This window comes from Sesamum indicum, linkage group LG3 (assembly GCF_026168435.1).
Source record: "Sesamum indicum cultivar Baizhima isolate 11 linkage group LG3, ASM2616843v1, whole genome shotgun sequence".
In the NCBI taxonomy this organism is placed as follows: domain Eukaryota; kingdom Viridiplantae; phylum Streptophyta; class Magnoliopsida; order Lamiales; family Pedaliaceae; genus Sesamum; species Sesamum indicum.
In genome coordinates, this window is record NC_142659.1 from 20,903,629 (window position 1) to 20,915,858 (window position 12,230).

Consider the following 12,230-nt stretch of genomic DNA (forward strand, 5'->3'; position numbering starts at 1 on the left):
TTTCGTTCTTTTTTAAACCCAGGTCCAGCCCATGAACCAACGGATTGAGACCCAGACCAAGCCCACATTAAGCCCGAATGTACTTGTTTTAGTTTTTTATTGATATTGAGGTTTCTTATGAACAATTACTTAAATTTATAATTGTCTTATGAAATAAATAAATAATAAATTAAATCACACGAAAATTTATATATAAAAAAATGATATAATATTTTTGTTTAAAAAAAAAGGCCCAACAGGCCCGGCCAATGACCAAGTGGTCCTAGGCCACTTAGCTAAGCTTGTTCCAGATATTGATTCCTGGGGGATCGGTCGAAGACCGACCTGGTCCCAAGCGAGCCTGAGCTGAACCAATTCATTTTTTTTATTTGTTCAGTCCAGTCATGGGTTGGGTTGGCCTAGCCCGGCCCATTATGCATCTCGAATAGAGTCTTTGAGACTTTTTTTATTTGAAGTATTTCGAAAATTAGGTCACTATATATACACGATTGAAGTTAAATGTATTTGATTTTGATCAGTCCACATGCGAAGACAACTGATTTGTGACCGTTCTATATTAATTCAATTATTTTAGGGTAAATTACAAAGACTTCACTAAAAATTGTCACAATTATAACACTTATTTGTTATTTGAAAAATCACAAATATACCTTTGGAATTAACAATCGTCTAATAAATACCCCTGCAATGGGCTATTATGAGGGGTATTTGTTGCACAACTATTAATTTTAGGGAGATCTTTGTAATTTTTTAAACAATATAGGGGTATTAGTAATTATGACAAACCTCATAACCACCCGTTATAATTTATTCATTATTTTATTCTCTTGTATTTTTAGAAATGTTGCAAGTAGATATGTTACCTCATAATGAGTTTACGAAATGTTTGCAAAAACTTAAATTAAGTGCATTTTAAATTATAGCTTAAATGAAGCTAAATAAAGGTGTTTGAAAATACAACTTGTGCTTATATTTCTCTTAAGTTAAGCAAAGATAGGGTAAAAGGTGTAGGCTGGTGAGAATGTGTTTATTGCACCATAAAGACATATGTAAATAAGTTGAATTTCCTCATAGCTTCTTTTAGCTATAACTAATATTTTAGTCATATTCGCAAATATCATGATTAACAATCGTCATACGATTGTGGTCAATAACTATTTACTGCCGCTATCTATTTTAACTATGACAATTAGCCATAATTAAATATTTAATTTTTTCTACTATATGAAGAGTTATGAAACCTCAAATTTATCACAAAATCAAAGTCCTGACCAGTTATGTCCTCATTGCATATGGCAAATAATGCATAGAAAACAAAATTGAGTTGGAATGCTGAGGGTAAATTACATTTTTGGTCCTTATACTTTGGATCAAAATTGATTTCAGTTTCTAGATTTTTCAAGATCTGAATTTTGTTCCTAATTTTAATTTTATCATCCGTTTAACATTCTCATATAATAATTTAATAAGTACTTATAAAGAGAAAAATATAATAATATTAACCTCTCTCTCTATGTATATATATTATATTTATTCCCTCATAAGTACAAAAATATATATGGGAATGTTAAATGAGAGGCAAAATTGAAAACTTATATATATTCTTTTTGTCTACGTTAGTATTTTCCGTCCAAACCCCAACATAATGGTCAGGTTTAAAAATAAAAATTCAAAAGGGGAGTGAATGTAATTTTTTAAAACTTTTTTAGAAAAAAAAAATATAATTTTGTATTCTTAGAGGGGGTCTAAGTGTGATGAACCCTTTTCACAAATTGTTATCATTTTGGTTCTTAAACTTTTCAGGACACGGTTTTGATCTCGAATCTTTACAAATTATTACGATTTTCGTCCATTCGGTCCCTCCTTAACATCTCTAAACTCAATTTTAACGGTTACACAAATTGTAATAATTTGTACAAATTAAGAACCAAAATCGAGCTTCAAAAAATTAAGGACCAAAATCGATTTTAATCTAAAAGTATGATGTACCCAAATATAAAAGGATAAAAATGAAAATTACCCTGTAAAATATTTCAAAGTCTTTTGTGGGGGCATTCACACCTCATATACATTACATCCCTCCACAACCAGGGACAAGGAATATTGACCCCACCCATTCTGTGTATAATAAAACTTCACCTATTTTACTTACACTTTCAGTTCTACTATGATATCAACATCTCAATAAATCAATCAATATATATATATATATATATATATATAAATTTAAAGCAATCAAGCTATGAAAAAAATAAATTATATGTTCATATAAAATGAGATAAATATTCATACATTCAATCAAATTCGATTTCATGATCTTGTTGAATTGAAAACTTCGTACTTACACGTAAAATCTCAAATTTAACCATTAAACTAAGACATCAATGGTCTCAACCACGAGATTAGCTCTATTCCATCTTCTATTCCCACTATAAGAAAAAAGGGAATCAGAGATGAAAATTTAGAGACGGAATTAAATTCGTCTTTATCAAAGATGGATTTAGATATCGATTTTTTTTATGAGAAATTATTAATAATTTTTATTTTATAAACGGAATTAGAAACGGATATAAATTTCGCTATACCATCGACATACACGCGTCACGTGTATAAGAATGATATTATATTTTTTAATTTAGAAAAAAGTTTATACATGTGAAATATATATTTTAAATAGAGTAAAAAATGAAATAATTTTTGCAATAAAAAATCCGATTCGATCTCAACCACACCATCATGTTCGTAACCCCTAAAATTTTCTTTTCTTTTTCCCCTTCAAAGGGTAAGTGGCTTACTTCAACATAAGCTGTCAAAAATAAGTTGCAATTAAATTAAATATATATATTATTTAAACAAAATCAAGGGCAATCATTGAGTATCAACTTTTTTTTTACTGAAGATTTAGTCAAAATTAGACTAAATTAATCAACACCTAAGTAATGATAATCATCATTTAACAAGCTGACGACTAATGAATGATGTCTTAGTATAATAGTTAAAGTTGAAGTCTCATGAACAAGTTCAAAATCATGGGTTCGAATTTATTGGACTTGTGAGTGTTTGTTCAACTTTACATGAGTTTATTGTAATTTGTTTCATAATATTTAGTTTTATTAAGATATTGATCGAATCATGGGCAAAATGCTTTTTTAGTCCCATAAAATAAGAGCAGAATTTGTTTGGTACCATAACTTTGGCAGTTGTCACTTTTTAATCATGTATTTTTAGTTCCAAGAAGCCACGTACATTGTAGTTTTGGGATAAAGAGGCGCTGTAGTTTTGGGACTAAAAAAGCCAAAAATTACATTTTTTAGGACTAAAAAGATGTAATTTTATGTTTTATAGAACTAAAAGTGTCACCTGTCATAATTGTGGTTAAATATAAAATCTTATGGCTTCTACTAAAAAATTATTTTATTTAATTCCAAGTTTAATTTCCACTGTAAAAATGATGGATTTTTTCCTATCTTATGTACGTACAGGTTCGCAAGTTATGATAAAATAATACTATCAGTCGTGATTAAATAAATCAATGTGAATAACTTACATAATTAATATTTATTATAATTTTAATTTTATCATAGTTTTTGTTTGTGGTTAATACTTTGGAATTATCTGCTGATAAAAAGCAGTCAATAATCGTTGCATAATTATAATTAATTACATTTACTATGATTTTTCACTTTAATTGTTGTAATTAAATATAACAAGCAATCATATTTCTTATGGTCTCTTTAGGAGTTTCATTAAAGTTAATTGAAAATATTAAATTTTTGCAAATAATATTTTCGATCATCTACATACTATAAAATTATTCTCATAAATTTTGAGCTGAACCTAATAAATATTTTAAAAATTATTGAAATAATTTATTATTAACTACAAATAGATAAATAAAGAAATAATTTTACTTTTTTATAAAATTATAAATACACTCTATAAAACTATAGGTATAATTATAATTACACTCTTAGTGCTAACACTCCTCAAAAACATTACGCACTAGATTAGCTACAATTTAATTAATTATGAAGTAAAATCATGGTATATAATTATTATTAACTATGATTAAACAAAAATTGGTGCAAAAACTTAAATTATCCATAATAAAAATTGTTTTTGCCGTGACTGTGAGTTATATCAAATATTTTGCTATGGCTTTTAGTTGTCACTAATGTTTTAGTCACATTCGTAAAAATCACGGCCAACTATCGTTGTGTGGCTGCGGTCAATGTACAATTAATTATGGATATTTATTTTTAAACATGTCAAATAACCATGGTTACATATTAAATTCTTCTAGTAATATTAACACCCGTCAGGGAGCGTACCTGTAACTTTACAAAAAAATATATGTCTTTGTGTATCTACATCTAATATTAGGGAGCGTCAATGTAATTTATCCTATTACAAAAGGTTGTATGTTTGAGTTCCATCAATGTGTAAGAATTGATTTACTTTAATCCTACTTTTTTATTTATTGCAATAGTAATTGTAAATTAATTTTAAATATATGATATTGATAATTGATATATATTAATTATTGACAATTGGAATTTATGGTATAATTGTACGATTTGTTGAAAAATAGTGAGTAATCTTATTCTGATCAGATTAATCATAACAAGTGATTGGTTACGACGTGCGATGCATAACAAATTCGTGATATACGGGTAATGGTTGGTGCGCGACTCAATTATCATCCAATCGTGTCTAATCAACCGAATAGATGTGTCTTCTAATTAAATCATGTTTTGTTGTTTCTCAAAGTTTGTAATGTTGTTATTTTGAATTTGTAAGTCGTTGTATTATGAGATACAAATTGTCATTTTCCTTAAGCACCAGAACACAATATACACAAATTTAGAGGTATAACGCTCTTGCTTTTCGGTATATACGCGTCGGGGGTTGACCGGCTACCGGTTTGTACTATCTTGTCTTGCAGTGTGTGTGTTGTCCAGAGGTGAAAAGTCAAAGTCAAACCTCAACAACATTTAATATACTTATCATTAGTTGGTCAATCCTTTCATACATTTCCCAGTCATACTCTAAAAAGCTATACCCCAAAAGGAAATATTTAATATTACTTGCTCTATTTTGACTTTGAATTTCTCCTTTGAATATTTTTATTTATAATAATTGTTATTTTTTTTGGGGGGTTTGGGTTTGGGGTACAATTCGACTCGATGATTGCATAATTTGTTGTAAGATGATTGATTTAGAAAAAAAATAATAATTATAACGTTCGAGTTCACAGTTTGCACTCAAAACGTATATTTAGTAAGCTTAATCACGTGATTTAAATACTTGAAAATCTAACTTACCGTATACTGATTGTATATATAATGATTAATGTAAATATATAGGGCAAGCTAATTTTACAAAATATTTCGATTTTGGTTTCTAAATTTTTTGAGGCATGATTTTGGTGTCTAATCTTTACAAATAATTATGATCTTAGTCCATTCGGTTCCCTTTAACTTAACATCTTTAAATTCTATTTTAATTGTTGGGCTAAAATCGTAATAATTTTATAAAAATTAGGGACCAAAATCATGTTTCAGAAAATTTAGAGATCAAAATTAATTTCCAAATATATATTTATAGATAAGTAATTTAGGTTAGAAAAATTCAAATTTAGTATGAAATTTGGAATATATACAAATATATAGTATTTAGGTGGTGAAGATTGGAGGAAGAAGAGAATTACAACCAAGTCAACGTCATGCAGAGCTGAAATTTAGGATATCTTTTTTTTATTATTATTAATACTGTAGGCTGAAATTTAGATGTTGTTATTTGTCACATTAGTGCTGCCAAGAATTGAATCTGGAAGCTCGCTCGAAATTGGAGATTCACCTACCGCCACTTTTTCAATAATTTCAATTTCGACCTAACTTTTATTCTGAAATATATATATATATTTATATATATTAATTGTTGTAATATTTCAACCTAATTTATGATATTATCGACACGACAAAAGAATTGATTATTGGTGTTAAAACAATGTGAAGTTATTCTTGTGGGGCCTTTAAGAGACGGCTCTAGACATTTCAAAGGAGTGTTTAGAGTTCTCGAAAGGTATGAGAACCTGACGGGCAGTGTAGGGTCAGGATGACCTATGTTGGGTGCAAAAGCGACCGAGAGGCTCCGTATGACGCACAAGGTTGCTCCACGGGTGCGAGATATTAAGGGCAACAACTCTCGTGCGAATGAGTGATCGAGACAAGCACTCCAAGACCTTGTGATCCAACTCATGGCACGCGCTATCGAGTTATAACCGTCCATAGGTGTCCGTTGGCTAAGATAAGCGGTTGTGGGGCGACGCCGCACTGTGGGCATATTATGAAGCCACGCTGAAAGGTAAGAAGGCATGTCGAACATGCCGTGTGGGATCAAGGCAGGATGTCGGCATATTAAAGGAGCCTCGAACTTATGATGCGGTCTTACTCGGGCGAGGCATAGAAGACGGCCATGACGAAGGCATGCACCGAGGATACCCCGAGTGTGCATTGGGCATGAGACGGGCATTGCGGGCTCATGCGGGGCTAGTCGAAGGGCTGAGATGTAACCTGAGACCCCGCACGGGCGAAAAATATATTCCGCTACGAGACAAAAGAGTACGCCCATGACACCATGTCATCTAAAAATTTCATTTATTGGAGACAAAATCATTCGATATTAAGATCCTGACACGCGCATGAAATCTTTCCTTAATAATACGTGTTGATTATATATAGTTATATGATATTGATGATTAATATATGATGTTATAATTGTCGGTTGTTGTTACATATAAATATTTGATATTAATGATTATAATCAATTTATTTAAAATAAATAAATAATATTAATTCGTCACGTTCACTTAAAAAAAAATAATAGAAAAAATGCAATTTTTGCTGGTGTCCAATTGCCCATTACTATAACTGCATGCACCTAACTTTGAAAGCTACATTACTCGGTTCTAGAATTCCATTGAGAAAATTATCCAAAAAATAAATATTTTCCTTATTTGAATAATTCTTTTATTTTTTTTAATTTAATAGTAAGGTTCAAACATATGATATAAAATTAAGATAAACATTGTATAATAGCTAATTAAAATATACACGACAAATATTATCATTGAGTTGGACGTTATTATATTACACAAGGAGAGCAATTAATTTACGAATTATTGCACGTTGGGACAAGTCCAAAATTTTGAATGATGTACTTGTTCATTTCAAATCGGAAAAAAAAAAAATACATCAAAATGTTTTCCTTTTTTACAACTTGCAGTTGGTATATTCATCAAATTTGAGACGGATAAGTCCTAAGTTCCTAACCCTGAGAATAGTTACACTATGAATTTTAGTATTTGAGAGCCGTAAAATAAGGAACAATTACACTATTTTTTTTTTCCTCTAAAATTTAGTATAATTAATTGTAAATCCTTGTCATATGAAAATTATAACGAGTATTCCTAATGTTTATTTTTGTTTAATAAATATACTCATTCGTTAGTTAAAATACATTGAATTTGCTAATAGTAATAAAAAAATTGACTGAAAATTTATATTTACCCCTTATTGACTTATTACTGATATGTTACAGATGAAACAAATCTTTTTTGGTCAAACAACCCTGATATATCTTCACACGCTTTACATGTGAGGAGATATATCTTCAATCTTATAAGGGTATTTTGATTGTAAAAAATTTGTTTGATTTGCATAAATGAGGAATAAGTCAATCAAAAGTACATAGAATTTTTATTCACTTTCTTTTTGCTAATATCAACAAATTCGATAAATTTGGACTAACAGATGGATCTATATATTAGATAGAAATAAATGCTAAGAATAACAAATGTTATTGCAAACTACAAGTAGTTTATATGTAATTACAACAAACCTCAAAAGAGGGCATTGTAATTATTCTTTATAAATAATGATACTATACGTACATAATACACCGGAGAATACACATCAACATGGTTGGTCCGGTAGAATTAAGAGTTTAATTTTTCACCTAAATATCACAAGCTTGAACCTTATTGAAAGTCACGTGGGTGAATCATGGGTTAGCGACAGCTAGCCCTTAATATTTGATTCAATGAAAGTTGATGTTGGTAAAAATACGATGACCAAGTTCAACAATGTCTGAACGAATTTTGAATAAAAATATATATTGTAACAGTTAAGTTTCATTATTTAAGACAGCCACAACGAGTTCATCCCGCCTACCCTTTCTACTCATGAAAGATTAATTATATATAATGAAGAAAAACATCGTGACTCAATTTATTAATCGTTCCAATTAATTCCAAGAAAATTATGCACATAGTTATAAGTTAAAAAATTCTTAATCAGAAAAATCGTTTTTGCACTTTGGTATCTAAACTTTTTTTTTTGTCAATTTATCATGTCAACTTTGCAAAATTTACACTTTGCTATATAACAGTTCTTTTTGTTCTTTTTTCTGCATATGTGGAAATATCACATCACATAACCACTTAAATATCACATGGGCCCCGCATGCAATGATTTTTTGATGAAAAACTTAGGAAAAAAAACAGTTATAAATGATAATGCGCAAAATTTTATAGAGTCGAGATCGTAAGTTGAAATAAAAAAAAAAAAAAAAATTAGACGCCAAGGTGTAAACATGGTCACAGTTTAGATGGTAAACTGTAATTAACTCAAAAGAAAAACCTTCTATACTCACAATCAACACTTAATGATACCGCTGCCGTAATTTTGAAATATCAATTTTATACTCCTAATTAGATAATTGTAATTATTTTTTTAACACCAATATATTAATTCTTTTGTTGTTTTGATAATACCTTCAGTTGGTTTTCTTTTGTTTATTTCTTCTTCTTTTCTTGAAAATGTGATTTGTTAATTTAAATATTTTACTTTTTTATAATATATTATAAAATATGAAATATTATTTATTATATGTACACATAAAATCACTTTCCAAAACGGTTAATTATGAATAAAAAAAATACATCCTTGTTTTTTTTTTTCCCACTTGCATTGGTGTTGAAATTTGGGATTAAATCAATCCCTATCCCATATAATAATTAGAGTATGAAATTCCAATTTTTTGTGATTTAATCCGTCAAACGTAATGATAATATATCAAAAGTGGGAGGTTGGGACTTTGGTGGATAAGTCCAAGATAGAGAAATCAAAATCGCCCACTTTTCCAAACACACGACTTTAGTTCAAATCTGAATTCAAGAAAATGAAGTGGTGACAACTGACAACTTTGATCATCCGACATCCTGTTCCACAAAATACCTGCACAGTAATCTAAACGAATGACTTCCCAATAACAAATGTTAAATAAATAATCATTTCAATTATTATTATTTTTAATGATTATTAAAATAATTTTTTTAAACTTTTTTCCCGATAATTTACCACTAATTTTTTAAAAGTAAAAAAAATATAAAGATATTCAGAAAGTCTCTTTTTCCATCTTATGTTTTTCCAAAAAAATTTAAAATGAATAGACTTCGATATGATATTTATTCATTTTGATGTTGAAAAATTCGAGTTGGCGATACATTGATACACAAAGGTTATATTTAATTATATAAATATTTATTATTTTTTATAAAATTACGAGTACATCATTTGTTGTGGTTGTATTACAAGTACACAAACAATATTTTAGTATACCACCTGAAGTAAATAATAGAATCACCGCTTTAGGAAGTGTACCTGTAATTTATAAAAGATAATGGGATAATTACATGTACACTCCCTGATTTATGGTCCGTTTATGCAAATTACTCCTATTTTTTGTTTAATTACATAGATTACCCCTGACAACAAAACAATAGGGATAATTTGTGTAATGGTGCTAAAGTTTTTAGGAGTGCGTGTGTAATTTTTTGAAAAAGTAATGCATGATTTTTGTAAGTGATATTACTATTTTGATGAGTATATATGTAATTATCTAAAATATATGGGTGATTGTGTGCAAATAAACTATAGATCAAGGGATGTAAATGTAATTATCCCAAAATAATTAATACTTGTGTATTAGATTTAATAATATGGGGGTGTCGATGTTATTTATTTTAAATTATAAATGTTATTTTTTTTATTTTACCGGTTATTGACCACTAAGCCTCAAAACTTAAAAGATACAAAAATATTTAGAAACTCTATTTTTCTTTTGTTTAATTTTTAAAAATCAACAAAATATTTCAAACAAAAATATCAGAGATGGGCCCACTGTATCCGCGTTATCGGGTGAGTGCGCGCCACTGAACCGGGCCTCCCCACTCCCTCGAGTTTCCTGCAGTAGCTATCGTTAGCGCTACCCCACCCACCCACTACCACATTTTGTTGCAAAATCCAAATTGTAAGGTAAATATGCAATATACACACAGGTGATTGTGACGGGGAGTTCAATATTTTTAGTTTTTTATTTTACATAATTTTTAGAATGATATTAAAATCGAAATAAATTTGATATGTTTAGTCTTCTGTTTTACTTGATTATTAAAATTATCTAAAATTAAGAATATTTGGCACATTAAATTTATCAAGTTTTTTCAGTTTTTTTGGATCATTTTGAAATTTCAGTGAAGCATAGAACTATATGTTTTTGGTTTTTTTCAATTGAAAATCTCGTAAAGCAGATGACTAAAATATTGGACCTTATATTATTTGGGACTAAAAATATAATTTTGTCAGGAATCAACACACATGTCAGAATGCACGTTTACCTTCATAAAATGTAACTCGAGCACATACTGTATCTATAATCACATTCGATCTTAACCACCGACCACATCAATTTATAGTAGTTGATTATGGATATGGCGCTAAAATTTTTTATTAGAAGATTGAAGAATATTTAGGATGTAAAGTTTGTTTAGTACTCAAGTGAAATACGTAAATAGGTCAAAATTTACCACATGCAGTGTGCTTTGTATGTATGTCGATCAGATAATATTGAAATCAAATTATACAAAAATATGAAACATAATACTAATCAATAATTAAAAAAGAGACAATTTACATCAGTATTTTTTGATATATGATCTATTTATACAAATTATTCATACTTTTTAAAAATTATTCTCATAAAAAAAGTCAACATTATTAATACAAATCACCGATTCTTTTCAAAAAAGTATACATACACATCTCAGAAATATCAATATTATTACATAAGTTATTCCTAATTTTTACTATCATTAATGGTTTTTTATAATTATGCAAAAAACCTGAATTAATCTATATAAATAGATCATATATTAGGAATGCAAATGTAATTATTCGTAAAAATAAAAAATAAAAAATTCAAACTCGATCATATATATATATGACATAAATCCAAGAGTATAAGAACATAAAATTAACGAAAAGGGAATTAATATTTAATACATTCACAAATCTCGGAAAGCAAATAATATATTTAATTAGAAAAAGTTGATAATTTCTTCACCGAACTGTCAACTGATGCAGGTGGACATGGTCGTCATGTAAAATCCCGCGTGCGGGACGCAGAAATCCAGCCCACATCGTCTCCACCAAACACCTCACTGCATGTACACCCACCACTCCTCAAATTCTTACTGCAATCGGATCCGATCCATCCAAATCAATTATAAAATTAATATGATACATTTATTATATGATTGATCACTTTTATTAAATTATACACAAAATATGTTATATGTATATTGTATTTACCATATTAATTTGTCTAAATCGGACAAAAATTCAATTTAAATTAAAATTTTCAAGGTGGGACAGAGCAGCTTGTGTTATTTATTGACTGTCTTAATCTTAATTAGTGCAATTAATGATGATAAACATTCATATTAGACGAGTTTAGTTCCCGAAGAAGGTGTTTGGAAATTTCCACATCTTTTTCCTAGTGATTATTAAATATTAGGCCCACCCCAAAGATTTGATATTGATTAAACAAAGTTTCCAACTAAACTTTCACTAAGCTATGTATTATCCACTAGAGTAAAAAGTAAAATTAACCTAAGTTTTTTTTAATGAATATTGTGGTATAATAAGCTATTTTTTTAATAAGGTAATATCAAATATTTATAAATTATTTATTTTGTAAATTCTCATCCAAATCGAGTCTAATCAAATATAAATTTATTATATTATATAATAAGTACAATACATATGCCTAATGATTGATATACAGTTTAGGAGAAATGGCATGATAAGTGCATCACACTTACTTTG